Genomic DNA, 27,188 nt, shown 5'->3' with positions numbered 1-27,188 from the left:
TTTAAATGCTGGACCCCTCTGCATTATAGAATTTATCCCCACAGAGTTCTAAAAAATGTACTTCTATGACCCTATCACTTAATAAGCTTATAGCTTGGACTGGCCCCATTCCACAGTAGGTTGCTAACCTCAATCCTCTATCCTATAGCTTGTGTGGCCCCATTCCTCTTATTTGCTTGAAGGTGGGTGTGGCATCTGAGTAGTTTCAAGACAATAAATTTTGGAAGTAGACTTGAACTATCTCTTCTCTTCTTTCAGGTCATCAGATGCAAAGGATGACTTGGCCTTGGTATTCAGTGTTCAGCATAGGATTTGAGGAATACCTCTCTGAGGTATTCCCAGATCTATTACTGTCTTTATTTGTTGTTCATGGGTAATACCACTAGATGATGCACTTTTCATGTTTGGTAGTTCTTTCAAAGCTTAAAGGACTTCTAATCTATTTTAATAGACCTGTTTTTATGTTTCAAATATAAGAGCTATTCATGTCTAAACAGAGTTATATAATTATATAACATTTAAAATACAAAACCAAGATTGGGGAGGACATGTCTTAAGAGCAAGACAACTTTAGCAACAAGGTTTGGGTGGGAGATATTTTACAATGGGAACAGTTAATCTCATTTAAAAGAGCCCTTTGAGGGATACCTGGGTGGCTGAATCAGTTAAGCATTTGACTTCATTTCAGCTCAGGTCATAATCTCAGGATGATGAGATGAAGCCCTACATTGGGCTCCGTGTTCAACGAAGAATCTGCTTGAGACGACCTCTCTCCCTCTCCTTATGCCCCTCCCCCTACATGGCTATATGTGCTCTCTCTAAATAAATAAAATCTTCAAAAAAAGACTTTTAATTAATTTTTTTTAATTTAAAAAGACCCCTTAATTAATAAAGCCATTTCTGGTAGAACATCTTCCAATTAGAGATTCTCCTAAACCTTGCTCCCCTGAAACTCTGTTCTTGCTTCCACTGTAGAACATCAGTCTTATCTGTGAAGCATTCCCAGAATCTAAAAAGAGATTCACTGGTTGCATAACCGTAGCTTACTGAAATGAGCAGTAGCTATGAATCCAGAAAACCTGGTCTGAATAGCTTATCTAGCATTAATAACTATAATAATGATAGCTAGCATTTACCTTGCACTTAGAGAGTTTTGTCAGACACTATTCTAAGTGCTTGTTGTACTATTTTCTTTCATCTCAACAACAAAAGTCAGGTACTCTTATTATCCTTCCCCTTTTACAGAAGAGGGAATCTGGGCACAGAAAGGTTAAATTACTTGCCCAAAATACTACAGAGGAAGGGCTACCCCGTGTTCAGCCACTATGAATGCAACTCATATTCCTTCCTCATGAGGTCACTTTCCCCAAGTAATTTAATTCCCCGTCTGTTTCCTTATCTGCCTTTTGACTAGATGGCTTCAGAATTAATGACTATACCATCTACTTCACAGACTTGTTGGAAGGATCAAATATTATTGGCAAAGCAATGTGTTTGGGTTTTTCTTTTTCTTCTTTGGGGCTGTTACAAAAAGTACTGAATATAGAATATATAACATATGTGGCAAGATCTTGAATACTTGGATGGAAATTGAGTGCCTTCTAGAGCCAAAGGAACAATGAAAACAGGAAGCTGAGGATTCTTCAGTCCCTTTGTCTCCTTCCCCCTTTCCATCCGGTCAGGCCTGGAGCTCCCACTGCCTGGGAATCCACTGCCATTTCCTGGTTGGCCTCACACTGATGCCTCTCTTCCGTACAAGAGATCTAATTTTAAAATGCAGATCCTCCAAAGAACGATCTGGGTTCTCAGTCAACTCTTTTTGTGATCAAAGAAACTACACTTCCTTTGAACACTCTTAAAGAAAACACACATAGAACATAACACAAGGATTCAAGCAAACACAACAGAATGTCTTTCTGCTCTGCCTCTTTGTGTCTTCTCTCCGTGTCTGTTTCTCTTTCCTTTTGTCTGCCCTGTTGTTGATATGAGACCCTCTCCATCTGGTTTCTTTCTCGTTCTCTAAAATCTCCTCCCTTTGTTGTCCGCACCCACCCCCACCCATGCTCTCAGTTTACTATGTTAGAATACCGAACCAACATATTACCTATTATTTACTCTATTTCAGAATAGGGTTTTCCTTACTTGAGGAGAATAATGAAATACTCTAAATATTCATTTTCAAAAAGAATTCCAAAATACCTTGGGCTGTCAATGATTTATTCAGCCCTTGATCCTGATTTATTGGGCCCATCCCTGCAATATTTGGGGAAGGGGAAGCCAGGAAAGTGGTCTGTCGAAGAGACATCTTGGACATTATCTCTTCCCACATGAGGTCTGCCAAAGCCCCTTCCCTTTCAGAGCAAAGCATCTGGGTCTGAACTCTACCAGACGACAGGCAAAAAATTGTTCTCCACAAACCTTTTTGATTCTGCATACATCAACAGAGCTTCCCTCGGGCTTGGAGAATCAGACTGAGAGGCTCATGGTGTCTGTAACCCGTGATTCCTTCAGGATCTGAACAGAAGCCAAAGGCCCATATGCAGTAACTTAACTTGAAGGTAGATTGTGCATAAACATCTGAGAGCTGAAGTCAGCCCTGCAATGGTATGTGAATTAATGAAGGCAAATTAGCCCGGGATTTGTGTTTATTGTGTGGGAAGGTGATGGCAGAGTAAATCTTCCAAATTTAAGTATATTTTATGTTAATTGCATAAAGTAGCATAGATTTGTTGCTTTAAATCTCATCCACAGGGAGCCAGAATTGGGCTTGTTGATTTCTTTTATTACCCACGAAAATGACTCCAGTCCTTATTTGTATTTACTAGAGAAGTACAGATCTATTTCAGAATTGCTTTACAACTTTAGGTGTTTTAAGAAACTTCTTTTTAATACCATCCAGTTAATTGTACCATGATAGCTCCTAAGTGGAACACTGTATCTATCAGTCTTAAGTGCTGCTGTGGCTATAATACCTTCGGTCATATTATTATAATCTCTTTTATTTAGAGCACTTGGAAAGCTAAAAATTAAATATGCCTCAATCTGCTATCATTCTATTACTCACCTTAGTGCTAAGTAAATACTAATGAAACTCTATCACCACTGATTCAATTATATCCTGAATCTTTCATGATGGAATACAAGTTCACTGAAGACAGACATCTTTTCTTGTTTTCCCTCTCTCTCTGCAGTTAAAAATGTTTTCTCTGTAATGGCAAGTTTCTGTGTACACTGATTTTTGAACTCAATTTGTGCACTTAGTGGGGGAGAGAAATAAAATGGAGAAAGGGGAAATGGAATTATATCCATGTGCTAAATCCTAATGCATTTAACATATCAAGCCCAGAAATGTCAAAGTTCTGAGAGAGACAGGGCCAAGTAAAGTTATAGATTCCCCAACGGGGGCAACCCCTTGCTACTCTAGATGTAGCCCACCAGTTAGCATGTTTATACCTACAAGCTTTTCAGCAATGTAAAAGCTCAGAACCCACCCCAGGCTGCCCTAATAACAACCACACCCAACCAGACCCTACAGGACTAGGTACTTGCGAGTCTGAGAAGCCTCAGTCTTGTCCCTTGTCCTTACCTGGCCCAGCGCCTCCAGGGAAGAGATGGAAAAATCCACACTGACTAGCCTCAGGAATTAACTAGGAATATTCTAGTCATTCCCCCTCAGCAGACAATGGTGCTACAGAGACAATGGAAAGTAAAAAGCTGCAACTCTTTAAAAATCAAATCAGCCATTGAAATCTGGTGGTGAGAGAAGTAGAGACAGGGAAGCGGGAAAGTGTCACACACTTAAGTCCAACCAACTGCTGAAAGAAAAAGCTCCTGTTGGAACTTTTTACCCTCCTCTCTGTGTGATGTTATTGGATTTGATCTCCTTTCTTCTAGAGAAGGACAAATTGGGGGAAAAAAAATGACCTAAATTCAGTATTCCATCCAGATGCTTTCAATTTGGCAGGCAGGAAGCAAGTTTTGCATAGAGACTGAGCTCACTGAAAGGGATTAGAATTTTGAGTTGGAAATTCCAAAGGCATTTTAAAGTCAAGAAACTGTTGGGGAAAAGAATAAATACGAATGACCTTGACATAATTCTGCAATGATAATCCCATCTCAGAGCCATCTTGGAATAAACTCCTCAGGGTACCTTTGTAACTGGTCTTCCTGACACTGAGTTCAAAACAACAGACTTATGCTGAGTTTCATTCAGACTAGTGACCAAAAGTTGGAGGTGAAGTAGAGCCAGGAATGCATCTAATTGAAGGGGAGGAGCCAGTCAGTTGCAGAAAACTCCTGCAGCACAGGGAGGTCCTAAAGTGAGCTGGCTGCCACCACCATGAAGGCTGTGCTAATTTAGCTAATGGTGTCTCAGAATTGGCTGCCCTCTGAGTCAGAACCAGTCCTGGCCTTCATACTTGATGGCCGTCCATGGGAGTGACGTGGGCAGCAATAGCAGCCTTCCCTGAAAGGTAACCTGTAGGGTCAGACTGCCTCTGGTCTCAAAGTAAGTCTGAGATTGTTCACAGCCCTGGACCATATAGTCTATGCTTGCATTAGCTCTTTTGCTGAGGTTCCTTTTTCCTTAGCCATTTGTGTTTTTCTCATCTTTTGCCATTTCTTTCAATAAGTAATGATATCTTATACACCATCAGCTGCTAACATCAGACAATATTTAAGTACTTGTTTTTCATTTTTTTCAAATAATTTATTGATTTAGGAGCAAATGTATCTTTCAATATTTTTTAATCAAAATTATTTAGAATATCTCAGGTAGTAAGTGCTAACGAGGTGTAGGACATTGTTACTTATATTTTTTTCCACTAAGACACACAAATGAGTTTTTTAATTCTAAAAGAAAAAGAGCAGTTTTATCATTTCATGAAAAGGTAAATTTGAACCACACCATATACAGATTATATAAAAATTATACAAGTGCCTTGCCTATACAAGTAGGGGATTTGAATTTACTATGAATTGGGAAAATGTTTTAGTTTAATGACTATAATGACTATTCCATCTCAAATAGCAATACCCAAAACTAATGACCTCATTCAGAATTCAATCAGAATGATTACTAGTTATAGAAAAATAGTTAAGCGTGCTATATTAGCTTCCTAGGCTGCCATAACAAACTAGATGCCTTAAAACAACAGAAATTTATTGTCTCATAATTCTAGAAGCCATAAGTCCAAATAAGGCCACATTCACAGGTACCAGGGTTAGGACTTGAACATATTTTTTGGAGAGGGACACAATTCAACCCAAAAATGTGGCTAGCATTTTCTCAGGGATGGAACATAGCCTCTAAATTTACTAAAATCATAGTATTACTCTCTCTCTCTGCTTCAAAAATTATAACTTCTTTTCACATGCCTTCACAAAACAAAGGAACAGTTAGAAATCAAGCAACAGTTGCTAATGTAATATGTCCAACAAGTATTTGATAAAGGTTCTCATAGAAAAGAGAAAAGGGCAGCTAAAGCATGTCAGGGATGGCTGCACCAATGATAAAAGCTGATGACTTAAGGTCCTTGAGGTTTTCGAGAAACTCCTCTCCTTGGGTGGCACAGGGTTTAAGAAAACAAAGTAATGATAAGTTCAAAAGTTTCATCAAGGGGAAGAGATAGAAAGCTACCTAAAGTTACTTACTCCATAAATAATTTAGCATGACAAATCTCTGATACCAGTTGAATGTTCAGAAAACATAATTCACACTAAGCTATGATGTACCATTCACCATGTAACACATTGTAGCAAAAGACTTTTTGTTGTTACAGTATTTAAATACATGACTTTCTTCCCCAAACTTTGAATAGTCCCACCTTCCCCTTGCAGTCAAGTACTCTTTCCATTGTCTCTTCCCCCGCATGAGCTCTTTTTCTCTTCCTTACAGGCACTCAGAGGCACCTTCACAGGCACCTCTTAGCACCATCCTGCTTGCTAGCTTCCTCTCATCTTCCTCTAACCTCCCTATTCCTATCCTATCTCTTTGATATACACCCATGCTTCTCAAACTTGAACATGGGATCTTGTTAAAATACAGATTCTGACTCAGTATGTCTGGAGAAGGGTCTGCCATGCCATCCTGCATTCCTAACAAGTTCCTGGGTGATAACCAAGCCACTGGCCCATGGACACCATAGCAAGGCTGTACACCCTGATGGACAGCCCTCCAAGGCCTTCACTATAAGTCCTACCACCATCCCCAGTTTGGGCCTCCCTTCTCCCTCAAGGGCTCATACTTTCAAAATGATCCCTTCCCACTACCACCCACCTCCTCTCATCAGCTCCTGTGGCCTTAAGCATAGCACAGGTACTCAAATGAATAAAAGAATCCTACTATAGAATGAATGGGTGATGCACTCTCCCTACAGCCCCACCACCTCTCACCCTCCCAGAGGTTTTCCTTGGCTGTTTGTATGACTATCTAAATCAAGTAGTTTTCACTTGACGTATAAACATTGGTACATTTTTCTGGAAAGTGGAGTCAAGACTGTTATCAGACTTTCAAACAATTCCCTAATCCTTTTACTTTAAGTAGTAAAATATCAGGTACTGTCAATAAATCTAGTTCAAAGGGCAATGGAGGGGTAGGGGTAGAGAGGCCACCTTTCCGAGCATACCACTTGGCTTTCTTCCCTTTGCTTTTGTGAGGCTATTCATGGGAGAGGAAGGGACAGCAGAGCTGGGGAGTGCCACATGTTTCCTATTCACATTCCCTCAGATCCAGAGAACAAGTTGCTTTGGGTTCTGCTTCCTTGTATTCAAACAGAATTGCAATCTGGAGGCTGGAGCACAACTCCCAGCCCTTCAGGGAGATTTGAAGGTGAGACAGGGTATGGAAGGAAGGAGCTGTATCCTCGCTGATTCCACCTGTAGCGAAGGAAGATTCCAGGGCCCAGGAAGTCCAAACTCCCAAAGAGAAGTCAAAAGGACCCTGGACCACTGGGAAAATAAGTGCCTCTGCCAAAGAAAAGAGAATCCTGGGTCTTCCAAGGGTGTGGAAGTGTAACCTCTGCCTCCTCGAACCACAGTGGACTCTGGAAATGCCTTGTTTAGCTACACATAAAATGAGATAACATATGTAAAGCGCCCAGCGTGGAGCCTGGCAGATATTAGGAATTCAATAAATATTAGTTCCCTTCCCTATTAAAAGTAACACCAGCTACACTGTTTATGTGATTTGCTTGCCGTTATTACCATACAGCACAGTGAGAAGCGTGAGTAATTAAATATGTACCACTATGGTAATTTCGTTTTTTTAATTTTATTGATAACATCATTATATGCTTTATATAAGCTCAGAGTTTTCTGCTTATGCAGCATGGTCAACTATTCCTAACTTTCAAAAAAAAAAAAAAAAAGCAAAGGAACATCTGAGGGAAGAACAGTTTAGTGACTGAACAAGGTAAAAACAAGTTTAACATCTTCAGCAGTGTAAAGCATCATTTTCCTCATTGTTCTTCCTGCGCTAACCCAGTCGCACCCCTCAGCCCTGATACCCGCCACCAACCTCCACAGAACACCCCCTCCCTCTGTCCTCATTACTCTGCAGCAAAGACGGAGCAATCTTCAGAACATCCCCTCTTGCACTTGTGTTCTGGATGCTTCGATTCATACGCTGTTCAACCGTAGCAGTTTAGGAACACCAGCCAGGGCACCTCGTACAACAGGAGCTGACAGTTACCCGTCAAAACTATCCTCACTCGCTCGGGTCCCTGATCAAAGCACTGGTGCAGGATGAATGTGGGCAGTCACTTGACACTACAGGAGCTAAAAGCCAGCACACCTATTTACCAGTATGTGGGAACTAGGAAGAAACAGCGGCATCAGAGTGAAAGACAGCCAGAGCCCTCCAACTTGCGAGCAGACATTAATGAACGAGGCACAGAGCTGAAGCTGAAGTTGAAGTTGAGGTTGAGGTGAAAGCAGCTGGAACCTCCATCACTGAATGTGAATTATTCTTACTAAAACGCCTATGGAAACATTTAGAAAATTCTCGGCAGTATTTGCCACTGTAGCACACTAATTCTGATTTGTAACTAACTATAGAAAATGGTAATATCCACAAATGGAATCAATCATTTCAAAATCAGCCTTGTCATAGCAGACAGCTTCAATCCCGACGTAAATCCTAGAGATTTCGTCAGGAGGCTCGCTGGCCTGGTTGCCCAAGAACATCACCTGATATTTTTTTAAAGTTGAAACTGAAAATAAGGTCATTGTCAATAGGCTCTGGCACTCACTACTCTCCACATGTATACTCCTACAGCTACTAACAAGCAAGGCATCAAAAGCAAAGAACAACACCAAATCTATTAGCCATACTCATCCTCTAGCCTACGGACTTTTCTCAACCATAACTTTGCATCTGACAGTTACAACTGCCATCTTCCTACAAAGAATAGCACCATCCCCACGTTCTAACTGTGTGGACCTTTCACTAGTAACACACATTATTTCCCATCACAATAAAGAAAATAAAACAGAAATGTCAATTAAGAACCCTGGATCGTTTATTTACCAGGTTTGCAAGACTGAATTGACATTCGATTTCCAAAACATTTTTAAATTTTCATATTTTGGAAATAAAATGATTCTTCATGTTCAGAGAGAATTAATGGCCTGGAATTTTGTCATCAACTCAGGTGAATTTTAATGGCTCATTTTAAAAATTAACATTGAAAGGAAACAAGAAGTTTGAACAGCATAGTAGATCAAAGCAGTCAAAAAAACAGATGGAAGGCGATGTCTGTGAGCACAAAGTCAATAAAAACTATCCTTATTCTAATTCTACAGAAAAATCTCAGTAACCCACCCACATACATGAGGATCTGCCCTAAAAAGCAGGTGTACTCATCACCTAAACAACACAAAGCTGAATAAAGACATACTCCCTAGAAGCAGCAAGCAGCTCTTTCACCGTGTAAAGAGTAATGAATCACTTTTTGTAATAAATGCAAATACAAGACCTACAACATGTAAACAACTCTTGAGAGTGATTGTCTACCCATCTTTTTACAAAAAAATTCCACCCTAGTCATCTCACAAATGTTCAAACTTATTTTCTAACATATACAATAGAAACGTCCTATTTTATTTAAATGCTGTATCATAGTATATTTCTTAAAAATTAGTATTCATAAGTCCTTCCATGACATGATGTTCCAGTCATGCAAAGTTACAGAATATGTAGCTCATGACATCAACGCCATTTCTTCCAAGGCCATCTTATAATGACTCTACCTTCTGCAGCTCATCTTAGTAATAAAGGCACTCAGAACAATCTAGCAGGCGAGAGAAAGGTTTAACTCTATGAAAATCTCCAAGTATTTTTCCCACAACTTGAGGCCAGTTTTCCATGAAACAGACATAACTCCTGCTAGTAAAGTTTTGGTCTGAGAGAACCAAAACTGGTTTCCTCAAGCTAGTTTTAAGGAAAAGGGTAAAATGAGTGATTGCATGGTTACAGAGGTATCTCAAAGAATCTAAAGGCAGGAGGTTAGGCTCAGCCTCCCACAGGGGAGAGGTCTTGTGCCTCCCTTGTGTCTCTCATTTCTCTGCCAGTCCTCCTTTGCACAGCCTCTACAAGAAACAGCATCCTATCTATCCTATCTATCCCTGCACACGCCAGGTCCACACTCCTGGGAAAGAAAAGCTATATGGCCCATCTTGACTCAAGTTTCAACCTGGAAGAGGGACACAGTCTTTTGCTATGCACAAGGCCACAGGAGGGTCCCAGGCTTTGGGACCCAGGAGAAGTTCTTAAACAAAACAGACATAGGCTATATAGGAACCCCAAAAGGCATTCAGGACAGTCTCTAATAAGAGGCTCCATACGTAATGGTGAGTCTGCCATTGGGAGACATGATTGCTAAGATATTCCCAACAGATTCTACTGTCAGAATTATGTGCAAATAATTTCATTGGAAAATATGTTTCAGATTATTTCTATATTTGGAGACACCTTTGTGGCATAATTTTCCCTCATCTCCTCTTGAGACTCTGACAATTTCTACAAAGTCACAGTGAAGAAGCACATTTGCAGTGTTTTGGTCTGTTTTTCCCCAAAAAAAGGTGTCAAGAATAGAGCATCCTTTTGACAAGCCAGGTAGAACTTTACATCTCATCTACAAGTGTCCATTTTCTGCTATCCACCAAATAGAGGATGTGCAACTTCAATACCTTTAGGGAAATCATCACTCAGACTAGTAAGTGATATGAAACCCCAAGTTGAGCAGGTTAATTGACCCCCTCCAAAAAAACCTCAGGAAAAGATGCAAACAACTTTGAGAAAAGGCTTTATAGTTTACACCACAGGACTGTTGTCTCTTCTGCTTTTGGAAAGAATTAAACTTTTACTGAGCACCTGTTTTATTTCACACACTCACTAAGCTTTGCATGTTGCAGATGGGAGATGATTTAACCCTTAGGGCAACCCTGCAACTCTACAGATTCGAAAAACTCTCTGAGCCTCAGAAAGATGAAATAATTTTGGGGGAAAAAAATCACAGTGAAAAATGTAAACCTGATTCTGCCTGATCCCACGGCCCACGGTGTTTCTCCCACTAGTACTAATAGCCAGTATTTATTGAGGACTTACAGTGTGCCAAGGCCTCTTTCCCTTACTTCACTTACAATGACTTAGGCAGTAGATGGATAAGCTTGCCACCATCAGCTCCGTTTCAGACACGTGGACGGGGAAACACAAAGAGGTTCAGTGTTTGCCCAGATTTGTACAGCCTGTCAACGGCAGGGCGGAGACCAGCACGCAGGTGATCCAGCTGTATGCCACATCCAGCTGCCTCCTCCAGAGAATCCGATCCCATAGATGACATGTGGCCCCTCTTACTGATTGTTCTCATTATTAAGTCGATATGCCTTAACTGTGTCTGTGAGAGCAGCCATGATTCCATCACAAGTTCAAAGTAAAACAGAGTTATAATTGCATAGCTCCCCTTTTCACTGCGTGCGTGGAGGATGGAAGTGACAATCTTGGTAACCAGGATTCTCCAATCCTTGTTCCACCCTAAAACTGCTCTCTTTCCTTATAATCCCTAAAGATTCAAGACATCAAGACATGCTAAAGGTGTTACAGAGTGAAGAGATTTCTTCACTTGTTGGAGGGGAGGTGCATGTGCATACACATACGTGTGTGCGTGTGTGTGTATTTGGGCAGGAGGAGAGCACAGTATTACAGACTATTGGTGACTCTCTTCTGAAAACATTCTTTTCCTTGCCTCTCCTTTTAAAGATAAGCATATGTGGTGTCTCTGCCAGGAGAGCTTAATGGACTGCATTCCTCTAGTAGCTTTTTTTCCCCTGCTTGCTCCATTAAAAGTCTTCCAATTTCAAATCACTACGGTGCAAGTGGCTTAGATAATGTACTGTCATCCGTACCTCATACATTGTGTCCAGGGGACTCGCCTTACAGTAAGCATCACTTCAATTGCAGAGAGCTGGCCAGGAGCCATGACCTATGGGGGCCCCGGTGGCCACTTATGGTAAACTATAGCTTCTGGGTGATGCTAATGAAGTTCTTCAAGAAGCCACATTTGCATGACTTCACATTTTACCGTGTCTCCTTTAAAACTGCTAATAAAAGGCTGGCAAACGTGCTCTTTATTATTAATGTGGTAGCCCATTTTCTTCATCTCTCTGTGCAGGGGAAACCACTTCCATGCATCATGCTACAGTGTGTCCCTTCAGAACTACCAAAAATCAAACACCTCCTGCCAAAAAATCGCAAAAACCTAATGTGGTAACTGCCTCCAAATTTATATGCAAACTGTTTGTGACATTTACAAAACTGGGAAGAAACCGCAATAGCACTGTGCTTCTGGAAAGATGAGGCCAATTTCAGGATCCAATTTTCAAAAGGAAATGCCATGCTTGTTTCATGTCAGTCTCTGCTTCAGACCAGAGAAAAAAGCCGAACAAAGCAAAAAACCGTTGGTCTGACCAGTTATTTCCAAGCAAAGCAGAGGGCAGATGGAAAGCCATTCAGTTGGCTGTGGCGCCTTGTCTTGTCTACCTCCAGTGGCTTTGGAAGCAGCTGAGCAAAGCTTAACCCCATTGAATGGGGATTCTCATTCTCTTTCTCTCTCACTCTGTCTCTCTCTCTCTCTCTCTCTCTCTCACACACACACACACACACACACACAGTTATTTTTAAAAATATAGGCTGGGCTGTCACACGGCCAGGTGGCCTGGCTGCATTAACAGTTCTGCCACACAAGGCTGGCTGCCCAGTTTATCGAAGGCCAGACCTCCCAACCTACCGGTAGTGACAACACTGTACAGAGGCATGGGGGCACAGGATACCCTCAGGCCCAATGCAGTCTCTTGTTAAGGTGGAAAGATTTCCAGAAGAGAACACATGCTATTTGTAGATTTAGAATCAAGCTTTGGAGTATGACCATACATATATTTTTCTACATATATATATAGAAAATTAAAATCACCTCTGCTATTGCATGTTTGCATTTACGTTTCCATACGTATGTTATAGTTTCCAGCTACATCATTTATGTGGAATTAATGCATAAAAACATTTAGTCACAAACACTACATATATAAACACATACCAAACACATACCAAATCTAGATACAGTGAAAATACCACAAATCATATACAGTTCACAGAGATTCTGATAAAAACGTGTATAGGAAAAATATATATATATATCAACATTTTTTTAAGTTTTTTTTAAATTGTTATTTATTTGACACAGATTGAGATATCACAAGTAGGCAGAGAGGCAGGCAGAGAGAGAAGGGGAAGCAGGCTCCCTGTTGAGCAGAGAGCCCGATGCGGGGCTTGATCCCAGGAACCTGAGACCATGACCCGAGCCCAAGGCAGAGGCTTAACCCTCTGAGCCACCCAGGTGCCCCCATCAACTTTTAAATGAATTTCTTTCACCTATATTCAGTTTTATTACCAAAGACTTTTTCTCATCGCTCCCTACTGTAAAACAACTTGAGTATTACCTCTGTTGGTCTATACAATGTGCAAAAAGAACACAAGGACCAACCAGTCCCAACTGTGTTGGCTTGCCTCTGCCTACTGTCTGCATATAAGTCCCACTCCCTCCCCTGCCTGCTGCAGTACATGCAGATCGTACAGAGCAGAATGTTCAAAGCACATGTGGGGAGAAAACAAGGCTCGGTTAGTTTGATGATTGTGGGGGTCCCATCTTATCATCTCTGTACACAATATATCCCACGACTGCTGTCTACAACACGACCAGGCACTAGGTGTATCCAATCTATTTCTACGCTGTATTGTCATTGGTCAAAAATGGCCTTGTTCTCCCATTTCCTCCATTTTCCAACTGAAAAAGGAAAGGAACTGATAAGCCTGAGCTCAATTTGTTCAGGCAATTATTGCAAAGTTCCTACTGTGAGGAAGGCCCTGCCCGCTGGTGCGGAATGACACGCAGCCATCCAGGGTCCAGACAAAAGGAGTCCCTGCTTTTCACCAAGTGAATTCAGCCATGTATAGACATATTGGCTGAGATGCCTGCCCATTCACATCTTAATGGGAAAAAGAGAGAGACAAGAACCTAGGGGGGAAAAAAGGAGAATGAAAGATTATCAAGTGATACCAGACAACAAAAACGTGAACTTGACAAAGAGGAAGAAAGGAAACTATTTTGACCACAGGATAGTAAATCACTGATAAAGTGTGGATATATACGTTTTAGTACTATCCAGCTAAACAATGCTTTTATCCCAGATAAAAGTTTCTCTAATGATACTGAAATATGAAACTGAAGAAAGTTACGCTTGGAAGTTGGATTAGGTGACTCTCGTTTCTACTACTCTCCCCCTGTCTCTCTCTTTTTTCCCTCTCCCTCTATCTCTCCTGCACATTAATTCAACCAAATGAAACTGTTGGATGAAATACCACCAAGATGTATTCTAAAGTGTAATTCCTCTAAAACAAGTACGTAGCTTTATTAGAAAACCAAAGTACCAGTCAAAAGGTGAAAAAAAATAGATTATATTATGATGAAAAAGAGGTCATTTAAGAAAAGGCTGAAATAGCACTTCTTTTTGAAATGGCATATGGAGGCTTTTATAACACTGAAAAAAGGGTGACTTTTTTTTTCATATTTGTCCTTATTCTCTGCTTATGAACGGAAAGAAAATGTTTGACGATAAGGTCACTTCAAATTCTAGGCCATGGCACATGTTCTTCTCTGTAGAAGAACGCCCTCATCTTTCCCCTTTTCAACTACGTCTAATGATAATCGTTCTACCCGTCCAACACTCCTGTCTACTAAGAAAAGAGTTGACAAGAAGGAATGTCAGAGTTGCTTCTGTGACATCCCACAAATCATTTTTCCCAGCAAAAGTCATTTATTTCAAAGTTTAAGTAATGAAATGAGCAGGGGGAAATTAAGTTAATTTTAAAATCTGTTATTAGTTGCTTCTCTTTAGTCATAATGGAAATAGGGGGGGAAATTACAGATTCAATAACGTGCATTTTTTCCATTACGGAGATTGGCTAATTCAATGGATGAATCATTAGAGAGAGATCCCTCTGGCCTTACGCAACTCCAGACAGAGGAAAAAAAGGAAAAGTTTAAGACATAGAACATACCATAAAATTGTTGGGAAAAATGAACTACAACCCTCAATGAAATTACCTCGCCTGGCAATTAAGAGCCCGTTTGTTGGAGCATTAAGAGCCTCAGGCAAACTAAACAAACCCATTCCTGGCTGCCGGTAATGACAGATTTCTTAGGGAGTATTATTTAATTAACAATAATTTGAAAGAGCAGCTCAGCTGAGACCCTGCATGTACTTACTGGAAACACTGAGCAATGGTAGTGGAAAAGACGTGCAATTTGTTCGCCTTCCCATTATCTTTCGTTTCTGAAATACGTAAGCAGCTGATAGGTATTTGCCACTAGATATTTTCAGCTGTCTGTGAGGCCAACATGTCCAAAGAACTTGAGCTCTTACTGTACCAGGCTGCTAATAGTCCTCTGCCGTTTGATTCTGTTAAGAAATCCCCCAGGGCCTCCAGTGCTCAGGGACAGCATTCTTTGTCCTTCCCCCTTCTAGACAAGGGCAACTGCCAGCCCCCCTCCCCTGTGTACGCCAGGCTTCCTCCCACCCCCATACATCATTTGCTGCTAATCACCTAACAGAAGTGATGCCTTTTGTTCTCCTTCCCTTCCCAAGTAGCTTTAGGTTGCATCAGCAACTTGGTGGCTGGCTGGGCCTTATTCCCCCAAGAGACGCCTTCCAACCCCATGGCACTGGCAGAGGGGGAAAGAAAGCTTTAGCCGGGAGCAGGCTTCTCCCCTCAAAGTTACTGGACTAAATTCCCTACCTCCAGCAGCCCCTCCTCTAGAGCTGATTATAATTTAAAGACCAATTTCAAACTGGCAGAGGGAGCACTCTCAGTTGTTCTGACATACAGTGGGAGCTGGCAGCATGCAGTGAACTCCACAACTAAAGTGACAAGCTCAGGAAAATGCAAAAATAGTGCACTACGTGGAAGAAGGAGAAAAGTAAGTTCTAAAACTTTTCATGTCATCTGTTATTTCCAGGACATAGCTTCACAAAATCTGGTTTAAAATTGGTCAATGACATATAACGATTGTCTTGGGACGTGCAAGTGTTGATTTAGTTCCTGTGGGAGCCAAACAAAGCTACGCTAAGACAGTAATTTTAAATTATTATTGGATGGCTGTTAATTGTACTCACCAGTGTCCATTAAAATTCCTGCCAACAGAAAATCTTTATCTTGACTTGATTTGTGAGAAGCTTAGGAATGAATAGTCAGTGCAGAACATGGTTATTAAGTAAAAGAAATTTCTGTTTGTGGCTTCTGAAAAGACAAATCTGAAATCCCAACCAGTTAGCTCATGCTTACGTCTGAGAGTAGATTAGGACAGGGTACATGTAGAGCACCAGCATCCACAGTGGGTTGAGATGGATTGCGGGAGCTAAAGATTTTTTCTTTGATTCTTTTGAGTCCACAGTAGCTTTCGCTCAAATAATATCGAAGGCATCTGATTAAACACATCTCCCAGCAGGATTTTATCGTAGGGCATGCTTTATTGTGTACAGTATAATCAGATTGATATCATACGGCATCAGCCAGTGAATGCCTTGTTTTGAAACAACTTGTGGAAATAGATTTGTATCCCTTTCTTTAATCCTAATTTGATTCTATTAACCAATTCCATTATTTAAATTGACTATTAAGATTGGAATCAGTTTGATTTATCAAAATGTATTTCCCATTAATAAGGCTTTCTTTTTAGCCTCTCCCTTTAACCTTTATTTACTTTTAGTACTTTGAAGAGAAACATTTACAAAATCTTCTTCCCTCATATGGATTAAAGCATGTGGATTGGTTCCTGTTAAACTATTCTTAGCCTTACAGTGTAGGAACAAAACCTTGTAGAGCTTATATGCATTTCTTTTAATGACTCTACTATGTAGGGAAAAAAATGAAAGGGCATAAAAGACAAAGAAATAATAAATTAAATTTTGCAGAAGATACATAAGAGCATTTCCCACTCCAAAGAAACCCAATTCCTTTACTGACAGAGAAAAGAAATAATACAGGAATTTTAACTGCTAATGTGGTTTCCACTAGTAACTTCGAACATCTCTGTGGCCCTGCTATACGGTATTTAAATATCAGAAAGGGGACAGTGCTGTCATAAAAGCAATAGAGACACACAATTTTTCCAGACAGCAGAGCTAATGATCCTATCTTGCCACAAGTGTTCCCTGAGATAAATCAGCAAGTTATTAAAAAAAAAAAAGTTTTTTCCTTTTTTTAACAGATACTTTGCAGCAAGTAAAAGTAGAAATAGCTAGTATCAAGCATCATTGCCAACTGACTGCACTTTAAAGAAGGTTCTTTTCACTGTATGCTCATAAATTCAGCATTTCTTCTAGGCCAAAATGAATGAAATGTTGTAAAAGTTGTACTATGATGCAAAGTCAGCATTTGAAAATATCACTCATTTACGGGATTTGCAAAAGGCCTTAAGGCCCTTTGGTTCCATTCCTACCTTTGACAAACCTACTTGAGTCTGTGGAAACCTCCCCCACTCCTCACCCCATAGTCTCCTGCCCCTGTCTTGCCCTGTCCAATAAAAGGCAGATTTCTTAATTTCCATAAGCAACTCATCCCAGTTTATAAGCTTCACTGTCTGGAAATTGTCGTTTAAATCTCTTCCTCTACTGATTAAGGCCATGGTCCTTGCACCTGGTTCCTAGGAGATGTCAATCTTCAGTGAAGATGAATTTTTAAAATTTGGATGCCATCATCAAGCTACACCTTGACTTCGTCTCCTCTAGCCTGAAAGATATCTCCTGGCTGGCTCAGTCAGCAGAGCGTAAGACTCCTGATCTCAGGGTTGTGAGTTCAAGCCCCACGTTGAATGTAGAGATTACTTAAAAATAAGGAAAAAAAAAAAAAAAAAACTTTAAGAGGCGCCTGGGTGCCTCAGTCAGTCAAGCACCTGTCTTCAGCTCAGGATGATCTCAGGGTCCTGGAATCAAGCCCTGCAATAGGCTCGGAGCCTGCTTCTCTCTCTACCTCTCACTGTGGCAACTCTCTTTCTCTTTCTCAAATAATCTTTTTCTTAAAAAATCTTTAAAAAAAAATTTCCTTTCCTTGGACACTGTAGGTTTCATCTTTAGAGCCTCAAGGACACCTCTGAACCTGCTACAAGTTCCCACCCTCATTCTGCAGCCCCCTTTAGGTTGCAGCTCTCAAGAACTGAGAGAGTTCTGGTGATGAACACAGTCCCACCTGGCAGACCCTCAAGTCTACTCTGTTAATATTGCTATACAAGTACCACAGTTCTCACCGAAATGAGAATGTCATATTGTGGAATCGTTCACTTTTTGTTTAATTTCATTCTATTCCAAGTTTTATCATAATTCCTGCTTGGTACTGACACTGTACTAATTCTGAAGACATGGGGGTGATAGTCGCTGCCCTCAGAGAATTTACAGGCTAGTGGGGAAAGCAGACCGTGTGGGCTGGCCAGTGTAACGGACAGAGTGGCATGGCGGCACAGAAGACAGGCCTTATAACTAACAAATGCTTCCTGGAAGAGAGGTTGCCAAGCAAAGGGCCTGGAAAAAGCATTCTGTTTGAACAAAAGCATGAAGGTGTTAAAATATAGGGTCTATAGTTTATTATAATGGACCAAAAAAATGTGAGAGGAGAAGGGGTCAGGAAAGAAGGCTGGAAGGGTAGGCAGGAGCCAGTTCATGTAAGTCCCAGCATAACCTTGTCAAGGAGCCCAGATTTTATCAGTTAGGAAATGAGGAGCAAAGCTGTTGAGAGACCTTTTAGCAGGTAAGTGACCTGGTAAGATCTCTCTGGCTGACAAGAGAACAGATTAGAACAGAGACACTATTTAGGAGGCAGCTACTTCGGTGAAGGTGTGGAAGTTACTGGAGACAGAAGGAATCTTACATTAACTTCTGGATTCCTACTTTGATGGGTGGAAGTGTCGTCTGTCCATGGTGAGAGTAAGCAGAATAAGAGACCCAACAGAGAAAACAATTAGGAGACAAACTGGGAAGAAATGAGATCCATTATGACCCACCAACCTTATATTTGTTCAATGAGCTCTTATTTCTAGGTATCACTAGATTTTATTTTATTCATTACTGCTCTGCTTATATTCTAATACTTCTTCAAAGAGCCGCATGTTTAAAGTCTTTCCGCATGTTTAATTCTTTCCCACCATCACTTTACTTTGTTCCACTTTGGTAAAATCTCAGTGCTTAGTGATCATGACTTCAGCTATCTTTTAAATATGAATATTAAACACCTGATACAGAACTCACCCCTTTAAAAATACTTCTTGTCATTGTACTAGGGTTGAAAATGATCCATTGATAACAATTCCCCAGTCACTCAGTAATAAGAGTCAGAACCATATTTCTTGATTTGTTATGCCTGAGCAGGTATAATCAAAAGTTGCGCAGGTATCACTTAAATAGATACACCTACCCTTTACATACACCCCTCTCAATCGCAGCATATATGGAAATCGGGCCATTCATACAGAAGTTGCTCTCTATATATGTTCGGGTTTTCTTTAATCAAAGAATGCCTATCCCCTACCCCCACCCCAAAATCCCCTTCCAAATACAAAAACTTGCCTTTGCTTATCTGAGATTACAGAAGTTCTTCCACACTGAACTCAATGGCTCTGGATTAGCCTGACTGATGGGCCAGGTGTAGCTAAGTGTATTTTCTAATGATGGTCACAATAATATGTGCCATCTCACAGGCTCTCCCGGAGCCTTGCCACTCTCCTTCAAGAGTCTAAGTTCCTTCCCTCGAGTACGTGGACTTGGAAGTGGCTCATAACCAACAGAATACAGCAGAAGCGAAGCCTGAGAGGGTTCTGCGGTTGGGTCAGAAAAGCTAATGCCTCGTCTGCTTTGAGAATGTACATGTTCACCTGGGAGGCCTGACCACGTACATGGTCCAAATGCTCTCATGGAAGCCACCATGCTGAGGAAGCCCAAAGTAGTCCATGTAAATGTACTAAATGAGAAATTGCATGTAAATGTACTAAATGAGACTACGTGAAGGGACAGAGACACCCCAGAGGGCTCCAGCGGCCCCAGACCCCTGCCATCCCAGTCCAGGCACCATCTGTCTGCAGATGCCTAAGAAACCCCAGGCCAGAATCAACCAGCCAAACACATCCAAATTCCTAACCCACAGAAACCACAAAAATTAATAAAATAATTGATGTTTTAAGCTACTACATTTTGAGGTGATTTGTTTCATAGCAATAGCTAGCCAGAAAACAGGAATTAGTGCCAAAATGATCAGTACAAGGTCAAATGATAGAGGATCAGTAGAAATCTGGTTTAATATCGGTTTTTGCTACACTAAGAATATAATAATAAAAATAAAGAGATTTAAATTCAAATAAAATGTCTCAATATTATTTCCTTAGGATCAATTACGTATTTATTTTAAAGACACGACACATATTGCAAAATGCTTTCAAGAAAGTTTTTGTCAACCTACACTTCTACCCAAAGTATATGAAAATGTCTAGTTCTCCACATTTACCGCAACATGAGTTAGCTTATTTTTCAATGTTTTCCAATTTAATAGGCTAGAAATAACTCATTTTCTTCAGCTAATTGCAAAAGTAAAATGATTATCATATATTTTAGGTCAATTTATTTCCTCTCCTATGAATTTCTCTCATTGTCATTTGATCATCATTTTTTTTAAAGATTTTGTTTATTTGACAGAGAGAGAAGTCACAAGTCAGCAGAGAGGCAGGCAGAGAGAGAGAGAGAGAGAGGGAAGCAGGCTCCCGCTGAGCAGAGAGCCCGATGCGGGGCTCGATTCCAGAACCCTGGGATCACGACCTTAACGCACGGAGCCACCCAGGTGCCCCGATCATCATTTTTAACAATGAGCATAAAGACTCTTTAACATGCTAAGGGTAGTAAGTCTGTTTTCTCATGCATGTTCCCTGATTTTTATACTAAAAATGTACCAATTTGTAGTAATTATTTGGTTCAATCTATTAATATCATCCCTTTTATTACCTTGGATGATACTCTGGAAAGGCTTCTTCAACCAAGTATTGATAAAAACAATATTCACCTCCATCTTCTCTTGGTATTTTTTGTTTTTTCATATGTTCTACTAACATACTAAACCTGCAAAGTTTGATCTTTCGCATTTGACTCTCCAATGAAATGAAGAGTGGACAGTAGCTGGTGAAGGACAGGAGATAGTTTTCCAACCACAGTTAACCAACTTACTAAGGAAGTCTGCCTTGCCAAATATATAATATAGATTAAGAAGGAGTTTAGTAAAGAGGATACAGAAATAAAAGGAGAAAGGAGAGGAAGCCAGGGCCTACCAATTTCACCTTGAAAAAGCTTCAGAACTTCTCGTGCCTAGAAGAGCAGAGTTCTGAAAAATCCTATACTAAAGGATTTCCACTTCCTTGATCTAAACACAATCAAAAGGTGCCAGAAATATAACAGTTGGAAGTTCGGGTTGGGGGAGGAAAGGTATTAATACATAAGTGCTAATAATGTAAATACTAGTAACTGTGATTGTTATAAGATACATTCTCATCTCAGAAACACTTAAAAGTTTTTTAAAAATCCTAAAAAATACAAAATACATTCATTAGGTCTGTTTGGAGGCTCTCTTTTCTATTTAGTTCTTCAATATTTATTTTATTTATTTTAAAATGTTTTTAAAATTTTAATCAGTTTTTATTTTATTAAAAGTAAAATATTTGCATTGGTCAAAAACAAAATAAAACAAGACAGTACTGGAAAGCTTATAATTTAAAAGAAAAGAAAAAAAAAGCGGTTCCTTGCCCCACCCCAAAACTCAACTCCTAAAGGCAACCCCAGAAGTTCTTTCTTCAGGTACTTGCCCATATATTTCTAAATAATATGTTAACACTATTGTGTATTCCTGAAATATTTATTTTATTTTATTTTTTAAAAGCTTTTATTTATTTATTTGAGAGAGAGAGAACACAGAGGGAGAGGAAGAACCAGACTCCCCGCTGAGTGGAAAGCCCCACACAGACACTTAACCATCTGAGCCACCCAGGCACCCCATGAAATATCTATTTTAGATGATTTCACTTGACTTCCCAGTAGGATAGTTGAGGATGTAGTCCTCTTTAAACATATTTCCACTCATTCTCCCCTCTCTCACACTCTCAACACAGTTCTATTTCAATTTTCACTAAATTAGTCAAAATTTATGAATGAATGTTGTTTCCTATCAAGCAAAGTTGTACATTAAGATTCTAATTCCTGTTTTCTAGAACAGCTTTTTCTGGATTAACAACTGCCTAGTATTTTCTTTTCTCCTCTTCTTTATGCGTGTGTCACTGTTATTTTTTTCAAGTGTTCAAAATATCTGTGTCATGGTTATTGGTAATTTTTCCAAAAACTGTAAGAATTTCTCAAGCCCTTTCATATCAGTTTCATTTTTTTCCCTGGTACCCTCCCTCCCCTAGTCTGGCTTCTGTGTCAGGCCTAGTATATAATTGTTATCCTAGGGCTTTTCCTCACTAGTCTTCTATGTTGGATCTCCTTTCTCTAAGATCCCATGTCTTTTTCTTAGTTTTCTCTATCATTTTGCTAAAACACATGAAATTTCTCAATGATAATACCAAGTTCTAGAAAACAGTGGAGCAATTATCATCACAGACTTCTATTCATAACCAAACTAGACAGAATGAAAACATTTTAAAGGAAATGTAAATATAGCCACATGGTGAAGACTGGACCAATAGTGAACCTAAGTTCAAGAAAGAAGGGTCTATCAAAACAACAGGTAGAGACTGACCTTGAAAACAATTCTAGAAAAAAGACACTCTCATATCAGCCCCTTTCCCCAGAATTAAAGAGATAAAAAGCTAAACCACCAGAGATAACTTTGTGGTCATATCCCTTTAACTAGAGAACTAAAAAATATCCCAGAATTTTAGAGCACTGTAATTTTTCAAATGTCAAATCCCTCATCAGGTTTCCCAGCATCTCTACAAAGGATTCCTTAACTTCATATTGCAACAAAAGATGCCAGGTCTAGAGCACTTCTGACTTATCAGGGTTTATTTTATTCACTAAGAACAAAACTATAACATGTAAAAATTCATTGTTTTCTGGACTTTTTTGCCTTTATATTGTCTGATTATACATGCTTCTTAATACCTTGGTGGTAAAAACAGATATTAAAAATGAAAAACTATTAAATAAAATTAAAAGACTGAAGGCAGAAAGAATAATAATATCAAACTGTTAAATACTTTTTTACAGCTTAAAAACACATCAGCAGGTGCCTGGGTGGCTCAGTCACTTAAGTGTCTGCCTTTGGTTCAGGTCAAGACCCCAGGATCCTGGGATCAAGTCCTGCATTGGGCTCCCACTCAGCAAAGAGTCTGCTTCTGCCTCTGCACCTCCCCCTGCTCATGATCTCTGTCTCTCTCTCTATCTCTCTCAAATAAATAAATAAAATCTTTAAAGAAGTAAAATAAATAAAAATACATCAGGACTCAGTTAATATTTACTAAACACCAGAGATGTGTCAAATGTTATACTAGGTATCCAGTTTAGGGATAAAAGACACTATCTGCATCTTCAAGGAGCTTATAATATGGGGAAGAGAGAGACAAGTAAATAATTGTAATACCAAATAATGAAGAGCCAACGGGAAATGCATGAGGCACTCTGAGGAGAGAGAAGAGATGGGAAACACAGAGGAAGTAAAAAAATAAAATAAAACAGAACTTGATCTATAGTATTAGGTCACGACAGTCTTTGACAACCCTTTAAACCTTTAAGCCCTTTAAAGAAGATATCTGGGGTGCCTGGGTGGCTCACTGGGTTAAGCCTCTGCCTTCAGCTCAGGTCATGATCTCAGGGTCCTGGAATCAAGTCCCCCATCAGGCTCTCTGCTCGGCAGGGAGCCTGCTTCCTCCTCTCTCTCTGCCTGCCTCTCTGCCTACTTGTGATCTCTCTGTCAAATAAATAAATAAAATCTTTAAAGAAGATATCTGAGCCTCAACAAGGTTAAGCAAACACCCAGCATCACACGTCCATGGGCAGAGTTAGAAAGAGTATTAAGCCAAAATGTCCTGAGTCCAAATTATGCATCATTTTCCAAAAGAGAGGTATTTTTGAAAACAGATATTAGAAGATAAACTACAGAAGAAACAATAAATATCAGTGTGATTTTGGGGGGTCTGTTTGTTTTACCAGGAGTTTTTTCTTTTCCTTGAACAGAGTATCCAGTTGTCCTCTATGTATACGCTCCTTACCCATTAGAAAAATGAAAGATAAAATACGCATGACTCCAGTTTGAGAATGGGTATTCTGTAAAGGGAAAAACATCCGGGAGCTGACAGGTGGAAACGTCCCTAGCTGAGCTGAAGCCCCAGATCAGCTTCACCAAGTCGGCCACAGGAAGGCACCTGGAGCAGGACCAGCCCTGGGTCAGCAGCAGGGCGCGTGCAGGCAGTGTGTGCTCCGGAAGCAACCAGAACCACTCTCTGGGAGAGGAAGGAGCTCACGTTCTTTATGTCCAAAGCTGCTTTGAAGTTTTGGACTAAAAAGAGAAGGAAAGTTCTTGCCTCTTTAAATAATAAGGCATAGAAGGATGAATTTTTTATCCCTAACTCTAAAACCAAATTTATTACCTTGCCTCTAACGAATGCCTCCTCCCAATTTCCAGCTGTAACCTAAGCACAGAACTTTCCTATCATTGTTTCATTAGCCCCTCAACCCCCGTACCCACGTTCCTCCGCATCGATTCAGTTTCCCAGTGATGGAAACTCTGCCTCTTCCCCAATCCTCTTCCTACCCCAGGATTCCTGGCTGAGGTTCTCCTTAGGGGTTCCCCGGGACTCTAAACGGACTCTCTCACCAGCTCTCCGCCACTCTTTAGTAGCGACACTACTAAACAGTGATGGGAATCGCTCTGGCTGGTTTGCAAACTCAAAAACCTTTAACCGCTCACTAGAAACAACTACAGATTCAAAACACTTCAAATCCAGCAACATTCAAGCTCCTAGCTACTGTTTTTTTGCCTGTCTCCCCTGCACCATCTCTCATTACTTTCTCTCTCTCTCTTTTTTTTTTAAGATTTTATTTATTTATTTGACAGAGACGTAGTGAGGGAGGGAACACACACAGGGAGAGTGGGAGAGGGAGCAGACTTCCTGCTGAGCAGGGAGCCTGAAGAGGGGCTCGATCCCACGACCCTGGGATCATGATCTGAGCCAAAGGCAGACGCTTAATGACTGAGCCCCCCAGGCGCCCCCTCACTACTCTCTTGAACAGGCCCCATTCTACACCGAAATTCAAGCTCTGCATTCTTCCTCTGCACCTTGGCACTTGCATTTGCTTTCCCTTGGAATACCCTCCTCTCCATCCTTCAAGGTCTAGTTCATAGGCTACCTTAAACTTTTCCTCCCTCACAGAAGTCATTTACCCCTCCCCTGACCTGACCTAGCACTGGTTTCAGGGGTCTGGCAGCCCATGTCACAAAAAGACCCGTGTCACAGTCAGTCACGTACAAAACGCGTCCTGTAGTCGCTCCCAAGGCAGAATCCAAGTTCTCCCGCTCGCTCTCCCACGACATTTGCCAAGAGCTGTAGTATCAACACTCACATCATGGCCAGTTTAAGGAGCTGCAGAGAAACATGCAAATCAGCTCTCGGGAGAGCTGGTGGGAGCCGAGGAGCCATACCAGCACACCACTACTGGTCCATCTCTGTGTAAAATGGCAAAAGTATACCTTTTCATGGGATTCTTGCGAAGACTAAATGACAAAGTAAAGGTACAGGACTTACACGGCCTGGTATGAAGTGAACACTCCACGCTAACGCTTCTGCTGTCGCTGCTTCTGCGATTCCTGCTGCTACCACACTGTCATCACTGCCACCAGCGATGCCATAATGCCTACGCCTACTCCCACTACTACCAGTATTAATGGCAGTATTTCCCCCAATAAACTGTAAACTCCTTGAAGGAGGGAAAGAGAACATTTATTAAGTGCCTACTGTTTTTCAAACACAAGTTTTTAACCATCTGCCAAATACCATGCTAAGAGCTTCATGTATATTTTCTCACTTAATTCTGACAATCACCCTGTGAGAGTCTATAATTATCTCCAGTCTGTAGACGACAAACAGACTGAAAGAGTTTAAGTCACTTGCTCAAGACTGCTCAGATAAGAGGTCCTAGGGCTGAAACTGAAACTCCACTTCGTTTGGCTTCACAAACCACTACTGATCAAGCATATTTGATGCTCAAATATTTATCAAATTAATAAGTTGAGTCTTAATTTTAGACAGCTAACTGAGTTTTGCCGAAAAACTCTTCTTCCTATGGATTAACCTTTATGGTCCAGGAAGGACTACAGAACTGTCCTGCTTTCCTAATGGTCTGTGCAAAGGCAAAGTAAAAAAGAAAACAGTAAGTAGCAATTATTTGCAACTTCTTTTGAGGAAGAACTTAAGCCAGAGAATTACTTAATTTAAAACACGTGCTTTTTTAAAACGAACAAGCACAAATTTAGTGCAATTATAAATGCCACATAAGACAAGAAATTAGTGAGCATGTGAGACAACTCCGAAAAATCAAAATTGATCATTCTAGTCTAACTGTAGTCAGAGAAATTGCCCATGGACTTAACTGTACTTTCATAAGCTTGATTAAAAGTGAAAACTAGAGGAAGCATAAAGTAGGTCAAAAACTTCCTGACTCCTTTAGGATTAAAACATGTACTAGATACTAAGTGTGCATGAAAAGATCCGTAAGAATCTATTTGCCATTCTTGGAAGATATGGAAAGGAAGACAGGGCATCCTCAAATGGAAAAATTAATTACAATGGAGATGAAAGCAAGGAGGACTTGGGCATGAACTCTAGTGAAAAGATTTCTACAGTAGAAATGCCTTTGTTTATGACCTGAGCTGAGAGTTTACAGCTAGAGGGTCGGCATATATGTAGGATGCTGAGGTGGTTTTTATTAAGGGCCTGACCAGGTTTTTCAAAGCCAGGTCCTAATTATGTAACTCACACTTTCTCCCATTTTTTTTGTTCTACTCTTCTCACCCCCACGTGGACACGGACACACACACACACACACACACACACCCTCATATAAAACCAGATACTGTGCCTAAACTCTTTGGTTCAACCACACTGTGCCTTCCCCTCAGCCACATCAGCCCCATGCTTCCATTTTTGAATTTCTTAAAAGCACTCCCTCTCATAAACTACTTTGGTTGTGGGAAAGAAAAGGAAAGGAGCAAGTGGTGAGAAAAGGAAGATTTCAGAGACGAAATTAGAGGAGTGAACATTGTAACACCTGAACTTTTAGGCTCAGAATTTCCAGTTTTTGAGGAACCTGGAGAAGTGGGAATTCACAGAAATATAGGTAAGCAAAATTAGAATAAGCAAAAGCAATGGCCCCCTTTTCTAAGAAATCTCCATGGAAATTAAATATGCTTTGGTTTTTCTTCTGCTCAATTTTTTTAAAAAAGGCAATACCATAATTCCTCAATTTTAGACACCATCAATTTATAAACAGCCTCTTCGAGGGGTAGAGAAAGGAAATGTGACCACATTAAATGTACACACTGACTCTAAGCCATATTCATT

At 40.4% G+C, this 27,188-nt stretch overlaps 1 protein-coding gene across 2 annotated transcripts in view; it reads left to right on the top strand.

Annotated features, from left to right (window-relative positions):
* CDH20 (cadherin 20) overlaps positions 1-27,188 on the top strand; it is a 203,622-nt gene that overhangs the window by 119,761 nt on the left and 56,673 nt on the right. Inside the window, exon 2 of one of the 2 annotated variants that reach the window (XM_032872303.1) lies at positions 15,202-15,530. The exons of the other annotated variant lie outside the window; for it this stretch is intronic. The gene's annotated coding sequence lies outside the window, so the exon portion shown is untranslated. The remainder of the gene's footprint in view (positions 1-15,201; positions 15,531-27,188) is intronic. 2 annotated transcript variants of the gene reach the window in all.

Source organism: Lontra canadensis, unplaced genomic scaffold (genome assembly GCF_010015895.1).
Source record: "Lontra canadensis isolate GAN:19392208 unplaced genomic scaffold, GSC_riverotter_1.0 scaffold44, whole genome shotgun sequence".
NCBI lineage: Eukaryota > Metazoa > Chordata > Mammalia > Carnivora > Mustelidae > Lontra > Lontra canadensis.
Note: the sequence above shows the minus strand (reverse complement) of the source record. Positions and strands in the feature narration are given on the sequence as shown.